The sequence below is a fragment of the Cricetulus griseus genome, chromosome 2 (genome assembly GCF_003668045.3).
Source record: "Cricetulus griseus strain 17A/GY chromosome 2, alternate assembly CriGri-PICRH-1.0, whole genome shotgun sequence".
Lineage (NCBI taxonomy): Eukaryota > Metazoa > Chordata > Mammalia > Rodentia > Cricetidae > Cricetulus > Cricetulus griseus.
The window spans coordinates 215,380,381-215,392,777 of record NC_048595.1 but is presented as its reverse complement, the minus strand read 5'-3'; positions in this window follow the sequence as shown (position 1 = coordinate 215,392,777).

Genomic DNA, 12,397 nt, shown 5'->3' with positions numbered 1-12,397 from the left:
CATGACTCAGTGTTGCATTGTGAGGTTTTGTGGGGAGGAACCCCCAGTTTGAGCCTTGAGTGTGGCACTTTGCATTGTATAACTTAGATTTAAGCACCCTCAGGAAGAGGATTGCTACAGTCCCTACCTCAAAGGATTTTATGATGTTGAACTTTTACAAGGATGTGTGATATAGAACAGACACTGCTTAGAGAGTGCCATATGGGTGATTGCTAAATAAGTAAATAACAAAACCAACAATAACAGCAAAAATCCCAAACAACTACAACAAAAACCAGGCAGAGCTAGGGGACTCTGTCTTAGGTTTCCTCTTATTTCTTTTCTGCCTTGTGTTTAACAATTACTAAGTAGAAGATAGAATACATCTGTTTTTCCTTGGGTAGCAATAATTTATGATTCTATTCCAAGGGTGACTGATCCCTTTAACCAAAGTATCACTCTTTTTTGACTTTGCTCTTCAATATTATATGTTTTACATCGTATTATATGTTTAAAACCATCATTCCTTTGACAACATTGATGGCATATATTTGTCTTAGGTAATTAAGCTTTTTAAAAATTACTATATTTATTATGTATGGTGGGATGATGAGCCTATTCCTGACTCTGAATAGTAGCTTATTGTCAAATCATCTTTATGCCAGTGACTGAAGTGAGAGAGGATGTGGTGCCTTCTGACTTTTGACTCTCATATTACTTTTGACTCTAAACCTGTTATTTTTCTGTTCTAGGTCTTGTCTCAGTTTCCTTGAATGTGGGGCTACATAGAGCATTCCCTTCATCTAACTCCTCCTCTTGCACTGAATTGAAACAAAACAAAGCAAAAACAGAAACAGTTCCCAAAGGTCAGTGAGGAACTTTCTTGGTAAAATAAGCTGAAAGTTTAGGCTGATAGAGAGGGAAAAGTGTACTCATTCTCGTCTGAAAATAGCACACAGGCTTGGGGAGGGGGTTGGGGAGGTGAAAGATTCACCCAGTAGTCACCCCTTCAGAATTAGATCATACATAGATGGCAGATCTAGAATGTGGGAGTGTCCTGAGTGTATCAACAGAAGTCATGTATTTTCCAAATTCGTTTTATATATATCAAAAGTTTTCAAAGATTGTAGAATTTTTTACTGTAAGTATGCCAAATTCTGAATGCTCATTAAAAAGCATGGAATGTTCCCCTCATAACCAGGACAACATGTTTTTATCATAAAGAATTATCACCTGAAGTTGCAAATTATTCTAATCAACTTCTCCACCCTCAAATTTTTCTTTTTATTTGTGACAATATTTTCCCTCCTTTACTCATTCTTAACAAATGAAGACATGTGTTGTATATCTCTCTGTCAGAATATCCACTAATAATTTTTTATAGTTCATGGAAAGTAATCATCTAAGTTTTTAGGGAAGTAGTTATGAGGTTAATAATCAAATATTGTGACATTATAGAACTAGTTATTTTCACCAGATCCAAGGAGACATGTTCATATCTTAGATTCTTGTCTGTGCTCATAGCTTCTTTCATGTGAGTGTAAAACTCTTCCACCTTCCATTTTCATAAAGTCTGCTTCCTTTTGTCTTTGCACTAGATCTTTGTATTTCACCCCTACTCCACTGTTGGTTTCATAATGGTATACTCATAATACTTTAGTTAAGTTATTCAAAGTCTATATTTATTAGTGCCATGCTGTAGAAGTAGTATCTGAAAGCTTGTATACATGTCAGGTATTACTGGATTGAATTAGTAAGGAATTAAGTTGAGCATCTCATTTGAATTTTCAAAAGGCAATCCATTAACTAAATATTGCTTTAAAACAAAAAGCCTCAAAATCCCATAGTAACATTCAGTCATGCCTAATACAACATGGCAGGTATGAATTTGAATATTTTCATTTTGTCTTATTATTATATAGAGTTCAATTATAGAAAGAAATGTGGTTGTTAAGGACTATTTAAGTTAATTTCCTTGGTTTTCTAACAATCAATTGAAACCAGATATCTCCTGGTCCCTCTTTGTCTTTCCCCACCCTTTGGTCTTCTCTTCTTTCTTCCCTTTCATCTTTCATATAAATGATCTATTCTGACGTACCACTGTTGGGACTTGCTGACTCACACATCATCAAGATAAGAACGTATAGGACAGGAGTCTGTCTGTTCTGACATGATTGTGCATGGCTATGCTATTGCAAAAGCCCTTGAAGAATATGGAGGTGTTTAAGATGCTTCCCTGCCCCTGAAAATTTGAAATCTCATAGTTCACATGGGAAGAAATTATTTTCAAATATATCACGTTACTGATGAGAAGCTGAGAGAAATATTCCAAACTATTAATAATAAAAATATTAATAATAAAAATAAATGCTCCAAAGTATTACTAATAAAAGTAGATGAATCATGTTAGAAGAAAATAAACCTATTTATGCTTTATTTTCTCTTGTGAAATGGCATGACAAAGCCTTTTTTAAAATTAATTTATTTTTTACACTCCAATCCCAGGACAAAGTTTTGAGTAATCAAAGAAGACACAGTCAAATTGAAAGAAAAGATTATTGCTTATCTGTGTCAGGTAGTTAACTAGTTAACCTTATGCTATTTTCCTGGTTCTTGTGATGTTCACTGTAAATCTAGCTTTCTAATATTTTTAATTTATTAAATAATGGAGAATATGTCTATGCCACATTTACTTCTTTGAGAAGCTTACCAAGTCTCTAACAAGTACCCAAGTAAATAGATGGATTTTTCTGATGCATAAGGAAATAGGACTGAATATCAATTTTCTTTTGAACCATGTTCTTTGAACATAGTTCAGGAGCATTCTCTCCTCCACCCCTCTCTTTTTAAAATTTAAATTAGAACCAAGCTTATTTTACATGTCAATCCCAGTTCCTTCTCCCTCCCCTCCTCCCCTGCCCCACACTGACCCCCTATCCCACCCCCTTTCTGTGCCTCAGGTAGGGTGAGACCTTCCATAGGGGACCTTCAAAGCCTGTCACATCATTTGGAGCGGGGCCCTACCTTGTGTGCCTAGGTTGAGAGAGTATCCTTCTATGTGGAATGGGCTCCCAAAGTCCAATTGTACACTAGGGATAAGTACTGATCCACTATCAGAAGCCCCATAGATTTCCCAGGTCTCCTAACTGACACCCACCTTCAGAGGGTCTGGGTCATCCTATGCTGGTTTCCCAGCTATCAGTCTGGGGTCCATGAGTTCCCCTTGTTCAGGTCAGCTGTTTCTGTGGGTTTCTTCAGCCTGGTCTTGACTCCTTTGCTCATCACTCCCAGGAGCATTCTCTTATGAAGTATGAATTTGCTTCTCTTGGAGTTGTACTTTCAGAGTTTTACTCTTCTCTGGGGTCTTGCTTGCGTTCTTTTCATTTCTTTCTGTTTGCACATCTCCTTCCCTGTCTGGCATGGAAAATTTTGTGGCCTGAAAGGGTCCAACTTCCTAGTTGGAGCCACTTGGCAAGTGAAGTTGTCACTGCTGGGTTAGGAAAATTGGATTTGCTTTTCCAATTGTGTTGATGCATAAAGATTCTTCAATACATCCATTTGTCAAAAATATTCATTGTGTGTGTTGTATAACTCAGGTGATTGTAGATTGATTCTTAGAAAGAATGCTTTGATTTTTGCACACTGGAAGAGTGTGTGCTGTTATGAGACTTAATCACTGAGACCCATCATTCAGTATGACTCAGAGATTGACAAAACCCCAGAAACTCTTCCAGTATGGAGATTCCTAACCTGGCTTCCAAAATCCATAGATTCATGATGGTAGGCAGCTACCCTCACTCTATATTGCTCTATTGATGGTAACCTCCAGAGTGTGTGAGTGGATTTTGATTATAACATGAACCTTCTGATAAAAAGGAATTTATTTTAATATATGGATATATGCAAATATGCATATTTATGTGACCACTTTGTATGTATTCCCATATAAGTACTATATAGAATTAGTGAGTGTATGAAATTTGTAAAACTTAAGATATACTTTGCCTATCATTGGTGGCTGACATCAGTTAAAGTATAATTTTAGCACTGTGTAGCAGTTTTACTGAGGTAAACAACATTGCACGTCTCCTATGACCTGTGCACATTCTCCTATTTAAGCACATACACCCATGCTTTCTCTTGTCTCTGTAACTTTCCAGAGTGTAGCAGCAGGTAGAGGATGCTGATACTAAAACAAAACATCTGCAGTGTGTTATGGTACCCCCTAAATATTTCAAAGAGAACAGCAACTATCCATACAACCCAAATTCCTGTCCTGTGAGTGAGCAGATCACAGTGTAAGCAAAAGGGCTTTGAACCTGACTCATGTCAGGCAAATCGTCCTAAACAAATCTTGGTAGCAGAGCTGATTAAAGTGATTTGATAATCTTATACTCTGACAATTGTAGACAGTACAAAGCTTTTATCACAATAGCCAGACAAAAACTAAGTGTTTTCAGGTACTTCTACCTCTTATATCTACTTCCATGAACTTTGTGGTATTCTCTATTTCTGGTATCCTCTACAGGTTGGGCGGGGTACTCTCACTCCTCCATACTCTGCTGGAAAGAAATGCAGTTCCCCTCTAAAGACTGAAGGGTAGTTTAAGTAATTTCTGTAGTTATAGCTTACTGTAAGCCTCATGCACTTTACTGAAGAAATAAATTTGCTACATGGAATCACAGTCCTCTGAAGAATCTCTGAATCTCTGCAACCTATAGGCATGAACCAGCCAGAAGAGTACTGATTGATGTTGATCTATTAAGCTATTTTCCTAAAATACCTATAGTCTTTTCATATGAGACAGAAAAAAGTCATTAAAGCTATGGTTTGCCAGACAATTACTTTGTCAAATCTCAAGAAATTGCATAATAAATTGTGTACATGCATCAAACATGAACGGCAGAGGACTATAACAAGCCATGTATTTCCAGTCCACTTACTCTTTCATCCAAACAGTAGCTTTTGTTTTTCAGAAAAATTCTATATCTTTTTGAAAGCTTTTGTAAAAATATGGCTATACATACAAATAATTGAGATGCTTAATATGCACAGTAATAAGAAAATGCATGAATAACTTCATTATTAATGTGTATTGATTATTTACATTTTTGAGTAGACAAGTAAGTATATCTGCTAGCTTTCTTATCATGTAAATCTATGTGTGTGTTTTGTTTTACCTGTTTATTGGAGAATTTGCAGTCTATGTTATGACCATTTTTATTGCTTTTCACACTTATTTGATAGTGCATAAGCCAGACCAGCTTACAGGGTGGCTGTCTGGTGTTCACTCCATTTGATTACTATGTTACATTTCTGGGCTTATTTTCCCTTTGGAAAATTAAATGTACAAGGAAGCCTAGTAAATCTTTACTTAAAAATTCCAAACTTTAGATTGATTTCAGCAGTGAGTTTGTATTGATCTCAAAAGCTTTGCGTTCCTAACTAAAAACTAATCTTTATTTCACCCTTTAGTGACTGCAGCCGTAAATATGCTCACTCCTACCAGAAGAGAGTGGATTAATGGTTATTGGAGATTGGGGCTTCCAACTGGGCCTGGGAACCCTAACCTTTGGAGGACAACATGAAGGCTTTTACCCCTTGTCAGCTATAATCCCTGGGTGCATTTCTGACATTTACCTGAGTGTTAAAGAGGAGGCAGAGCAGGGGCTTGGAATAAAGCACTGGAGATTGCACTTGACTATTAATCACTCACTGTTAGATTGACTGAGGTGCCTGACCCTGGCCATTTCTAGCCAGGGAGTCATAGAAGGTGCAGATCCAACCTGGAGCTCGGGTTAGCTCCTCCTGGGAAGCTTACTATAACCTGCCTCCAAAGAAGAACTTAACTACATCCCTAAAATTCATCTATCATTAATCCAATTTTCCTGTTTCAATGAAACAGCATTTGAGGGAGTGAAACAATGCCCTTCTGCCAGATATTATTATGGAGAATAAAAGAGTTAATGAAGAACAAACCAAGATCTTGTGTGTTTGTTTGTTCTTTGTTTTTAAGTAAAGGATGGTCAGCGATATTCAGAAAGCTGGCTAACAAATGGTAACACAGTTGGAGAGCCTCCCAAACAGTGGTCCTTGACAATCCCTCAATCACAAGCATCACCTGCTGTGCTAAATTGGAGTCTCAGGTTGCCAGTCCTCAGAATTTACCCTTTCTGGATAGCTCTTGTGTTCCACAAAAAGTGAGACTATCAGGCAGTGTGATGTTGCTGCATGATGAGGGGGAGCCCCGTCAACCACTTTCTATGATGGAAGGTAAAAAATGTTTTTTTTTCTTTTTTAAAAATTTAAATTAGAAACAATCTTGTTTTATATGTCAGTCCCAGGTCCCTCTCCCTCCCTACCTCTCCTACACTCCACCAACCCCCTGTCCCATCCCCTTTCTGAGCCCCAGGGAGGGTGAGGCCTTTCATGGGGATCATCAAAGTCTGTCACATCATTTGGAGAAAGGCCTAGGCCCTCATCCATGTGTCTAGGCTGAGCAAGTATCCTTCTATGTGGAATGGGCTCCCAAAGTCCATTTGTACACTAGGGATAAATACTGAATCTTAATTTCTTTGTATCTATTGGCATCTAATATTGTCTTCCTTTTACTAACAGAATTTAAATTTTTACTTGGTTTCCTTGCTGAAAGTTAGTACTTGCCAAGCTTCCTCACAGCTGAGTCCAAGAAGAGCTTCTGTGGGAGGCTTAGAAAGTCTCCTTAAGACAGGACTAGGAACATGGCCTTAGGCCTGTCCTCCAATGTGCTGCTAGAATGTGCCTCTCATCTGCAGGACCCCAGCAGTACAATCAAGATTACAAAGACAGGCTTTGTGATGGTCACTGATGGGCAGTTGTGAAGCTGGAACAGACCTGGGCTCCTGATGAGTTCAGAAACCACTGCACTGGCTCTAAACTGCCAAGTTGGACCTCTTTTACCTAACAAAATGAACTTTAAAAATTGTATTTCTTATCCAGGAGGATTTTTGTGTGTTATAATCCATAGCTGAAAAAGATCTCTGACTGATCCAGAGCTCATATAATATGCTGGGCTCTTTTAGATGACATTACCTTTCCCCAGGTGTTATTGACTGTGGTAGGTAAGAGGTGTGTCTGAACAACAGTACTGATTTGAAGTTTCTGTGGTTTTAGGAACAGAGTAAGTTCTGGTATCACTTACAGTTTCAGAAAGGGAGGTGTGCATCTGGCCATTAACTACAGACAGCAGATGTGATTGCATGGCTAGCTGGACAAAGGAATCTAGGAGGGCTGCAGCCCCAAGGACAGCTGTGCAGACAAGGATCTAGAGGATCTATTCTGGCAATTGATCATTTAGTGATGTCTTCCACGCACCATGAAGCTAACCTTTATCAGACTTAAGCTTAGGACTATTACATATGGATGAAAGTCAGTGCAGTGTCTTAAAGTTCTTCAAAGCTTACCCAAAGCATTCTTTCTATCTTGTGGAAGAAGACTCTCTCTCTCTCTCTCTCTCTCTCTCTCTCTCTCTCTCTCTCTGTGTGTGTGTGTGTGTGTGTGTGTATGTGTGTGCATGTATGCACACATGTGACTGTATATATGCAGGTACATATGCACATGTGTGTACATGTGCGTGTGGAGGCTAGAGGTCAATGCCGGGTGCTGTCCTCAATTGCGCTCCACCATTTTTGAGTCTCTCATTGAACCTGGAGCTCACTGATTTGGCTAGACTGTGAACCCTGGGGGCCTGTTTGTCTCAGCCTCTATAGTGCTGAGATTATAGACATCTATTATTGCATTGAGTTTTATACATGGCTTCCTGGGGAACCTGAACTCAGGTCCTCATGTTTGTTTAGCAAACACCTTCAAACTTAGTTGTAGCCTCAGCTCTTGTGTTTCTCTTACTCCATTAGTTTTTTTTAAATGTCTTCTAAATTATAATTAAAATATTATACAAGTAGTTCATGCTGTATTTAATTTTTTTCAAAAAATACAATCTGCCTTTGATGCCAATCCAAAAAAATTCTTCTATATCTAAATCTGATGCTGTGAAATCATTTTTCAGGGATGACATGCTGACACCTATCCTCATGACTGTATGGGATGATGTCCAAATACAATGAGCTGATGGAGACCTTCTCTTTTCTCTTCTGTGCTTGCTCCATTTTTGAAGCCATTTATAGAGGCTTTGTCTCTCTTTTCTTCTTTTCCTAATTCTGCTGAAGGTTCAACTACAAGTACCTTCACTGATACACTTATTAATGTTTTGGCAACCGTTCACTTGAATAAGCAACTCGTTATGAGATTTTTCAACTTGGTATTTACTGTGATTTTTTGTTTTATTAGAATAGAGACGATCAAAGTGTCCTTCACACTAGACCATCAGTAATAGTGTCATCCCTCAGTCTGTAGAAATGCAGATTCTTGTACTCTCCCACATCTACTGAATTGAAACTCTGGAAGAGGTGGAGGAGAAAAACATCTTATATCCTTAAAGCAGTCTAGGTAACTGTGATGGCGGCTCATATCTGAGAACCAACGTTCTAGAGGGAGTCTAGCCATATCTTCACATCAGCACACTAAGAATGCTTAAAAGTTAATATTCCTTAATGTACTTACCCAAGTGAAATACTAGAGAGATTTCCAGATGCTGGCAACTGAACATTTAGTTATATTACTTTTATCTCATGCATCTTTAGTCTGTAGATAACTGGGTCAGCTACTATCATAGCTCAGTCTTAGCATTAATAATCATACCTGTTTTCACTCTTCAAAGTGCTGACACTGCTGTGATTATGCAGTAGATTCAAATACCCCATCTCTGTGAATGCAAGTTAACTTCAGGAATTGGGCAATAGACACAAACACTTGCCAAATTGTGCTTTGTTGTTTTCCTTCCTCTATATTGCTGCTTATCCTATATCAATAACTATAGCTGACAAAAAGAAATACTCAATAAATGAACACTTAAGTGAATGATATTTTAAATATGATTTGCTAATGATATGGGGATAGAATCAATAGGAGTTTTAAGCCAAATTCATTTCCACAGAGAGAGAGGAGTTTATAAAAAATGTTTCAACTTTCTGACTATAAATTTGACATCAAGACATTTGACAAAGGTTAATACGGACTTACAGATATACTACAAGGATTGACTTGTCTTCATTTTAATAAAACACATGAACCCAGAGAGCTTTTGGGTCACCATTACAAGGCCCATATTCTTTCTATGTCACTATTAAATATTAACAGGAGAAGAGATTCTTCCAAGAATACAGCTATAGTATTTACAAATTTACTTAAAAGGTTCTTGAGCACATTTTTATTATGCTTGCAGTATGAATCAGGATATTAGATTTCATTAGCTTACTAAATAAAGCTTGAGTAGTATTTTGAATAGAATATATTAAAATAAAATAAACACATTCTTGGGTGATGGAGAAAAATTAAGTATCTTTCAGTAGCCTAATCTGGTTCAGCACTCAGTTTATTAAAGGCATTAACCAAGTAGTTTTTCAGGGCTGTCACTCTAACCAAGTATTTCAGGGTTTGATGATACTTTCTTTTAGCTTTGAGACTCTTAAAAAAATAACATCAATCCTAAGACTCTTAATCTTTTCGTAAGCTTTCCAAAAACAGCAAATCGCAAACTACAGTGTTTTGAGGCAAACTTCTGATAAAGAATTTGGAGTATTTTCAATAAGAAGAATAAAAATTAAATTTCCAAGACTGTGCTGTAGTGGAAAAGACTCAGACTTTGGAATTAGGGAATCATGCTTGACTCCCACCTCTGTGGTTTATTGTTACATGGCCAGATAATGTGTTCCCCTAGGTCTCAGTTTCCTCATCTGTAAGTGGGGAGTGATGATGCTTATTACACGTTTTTGTTAACATCAAACAAAACTGTGTTGGTTCCCTAGCCCAATGACTGACAAGGAAGTTCCCTGGAGATAAGAGTTACTGTGATTATAAAAGGGAGTGAGAGTATGTACAAAGTAATTTATAAAACATGAGAGGTATGTAAATACAGGATGATATATTAGTTTTCCCACAAAACAAAGAAAACCAATTTATAGTTGAAGAATCTTGTTAAAGCATCTATTTAGGTGAATTTAAATCAGTCTGATCATGTGACTTTATTTAGCTCACGAAGTTGAAGACACACCAGAGTTGAAATAATTCCCAGGTTTTCTACCAATCTGTATGTATGTGGAAAGTCGCATACAGGTTTCTGGTGATACAAAGACAAGCCCTTGATCTCTGGTTTACTAAGAGAACAGGAACTAGGAAGAGTATCCATAAGGCCCATATGTCTCTCAATATGAGGAGTGTAGCAATATGTCTTTAAAGAGAAAAATAAAGTCATCAAAGCAATTGGATGATGGTCTCTGCAAGTAACCCTATCCGTGGCTCTTAGATTTATTCCCATTAACTTCTGGTGTTCTCCCTAAAATAGCAACAGCCATAATAAAATGGTGAATTTTGCTTAGAAGTTCAGCTTTTTGGAAGCCAAAAAGCTAATTGTTTACTTCATTAAACCTGCCCTTACTCCTGTGTTAAGATTTTGATGAATGAGAAACAGTATTTTCCCTGGGATAGTTCAGCAATCCGACTTTGCTGGATACAAGAGGACAGATAAGAACTTAAGTTACTACTGGCTAAGGACCTGAAACCAGGCAGGCACAGTAGCCAGCAGACAAAGAAGTGTTACCTTCTTTTCTAACAACATGTAGAGCATCCATACCTTGTATATGGTAACACAGCTGATCCAGTGAGAAAATGCTTGAACACAAGGAGTCAGACCTTTTGCTATAGGATCCTACTGTTAATGAAGTGGGATTGTTCTTACACAACTCTGGCTCTCAATGCATAGTTTATAGATACCTAGAAGTACTTGCCATCTTTTCAGGGATTACTGAGATCAAACTTATTTTAAAACAGCATAAGGATTTTCTTTGCCTTTTCATTGGGTTTGCATTTGTTTTGACTGGAAATGCCAGGATTGTAAAATTGCCTGTGATTTGTGTTGTGGGACATTTGTTTGTGTTTCTGCTAAGACACTGCCAATGGAGTAGGACCTTGGTTTGGAGAGCAGAGTCCACACTAAGGTGCCTTGAGTGGACCGTAGACTTTTGTGACAGACTCAGAGGAAGCTAGAGGGACACACAGGAGAAATAAGGAGGGGCCTAAGGAGAAGCATAGCCCTTTCATTAAGGGAAGGTAGAAAACGAAGCAGTTGATCATTTCTCTGTCGCTCTGTGGATCTCTCAGGTTTATTCCCTAATAGTTCACTCTAGAGTGTTATGTTTTCATAAAACAATAAAAAAGTTTCAATAGACTTGGTGGGAAAGCACAGGAATGTCACTCACTGAGTACTCATTGTATTCTTTAGTACTTTGCTGTGCGCTTACAAGGTAAAGAAATGTCAGTTTCACTCTAGGAAGTTAAGTATTAGTTATTCACTTTATTCAATTTTAACCTTTAATGTACAACTTCTTAATTGTATGTGTGGAGAAATAAAAGACGTTTTCTACATGCTGACATTTAACAGTTGTCTGGTTGAAAACAAAACCAAAAATATTTGTGCATTTATTGAAGTTGCAAGCTAAACTAACCACTGAAAAGCTATTCAGAGTTGGTTATACAGTAGAATATTTTCTTTCACAAGTGAACCTGCCACTTTAAGGATATAACACTAGCAGCTTTATTCCCAATGATACATAGACTCCCACCAAACTTGGACTTCACAATGAATTTTATTTAAATATTTTTCAAATGAGATGGAGGACATTATTAATAAGTAGATTTTTTATGTTGTATAATGATGCAAGTTGGTGTTTAGGATGTTTGCACAGATTAGTGAAGAAATCCTCCCTCCTCCCATGTAATAGTATGGACTCATGCATGTTAGGTACATGCTCTATCAATGAATATCTCAGGCTTTTTAAAAAATGAATATTTGATTTTAAAGACACAGACTCTCTCTCTCTTTCCCCCTCTCTCGCTTACACGCACACACACACACACACACACACTCACACACACACATCACATCATATAATGGCATAAGACTCATGGAAAGCAAGGCCAAGGATTAGCATAAGATTATAAAGTATTAATTAGTACTATGATTTCACATTATACATAATGTGGACTGTTGAAGAGGTGATGACATACTGGATTTTGGAGCTGTATAAAAAAGATATCTAAATTTACCGATATGGCCATTTCTATATGTCTTTATGTACTCCTACTATAGCAACATGTTAAAAATGAATATATAAATGGACATTAAAATCCAGTCCAGTTACCATCAGATGAAAACAAATGCTATGATTCTGATTAACTGCTTCTGGTAATGTAATTACTTTTCATAGAAGTGTAGTTTATTTTAACATACAATAGGTTTATTGCCTTTAAATGAATTGATAAGTTA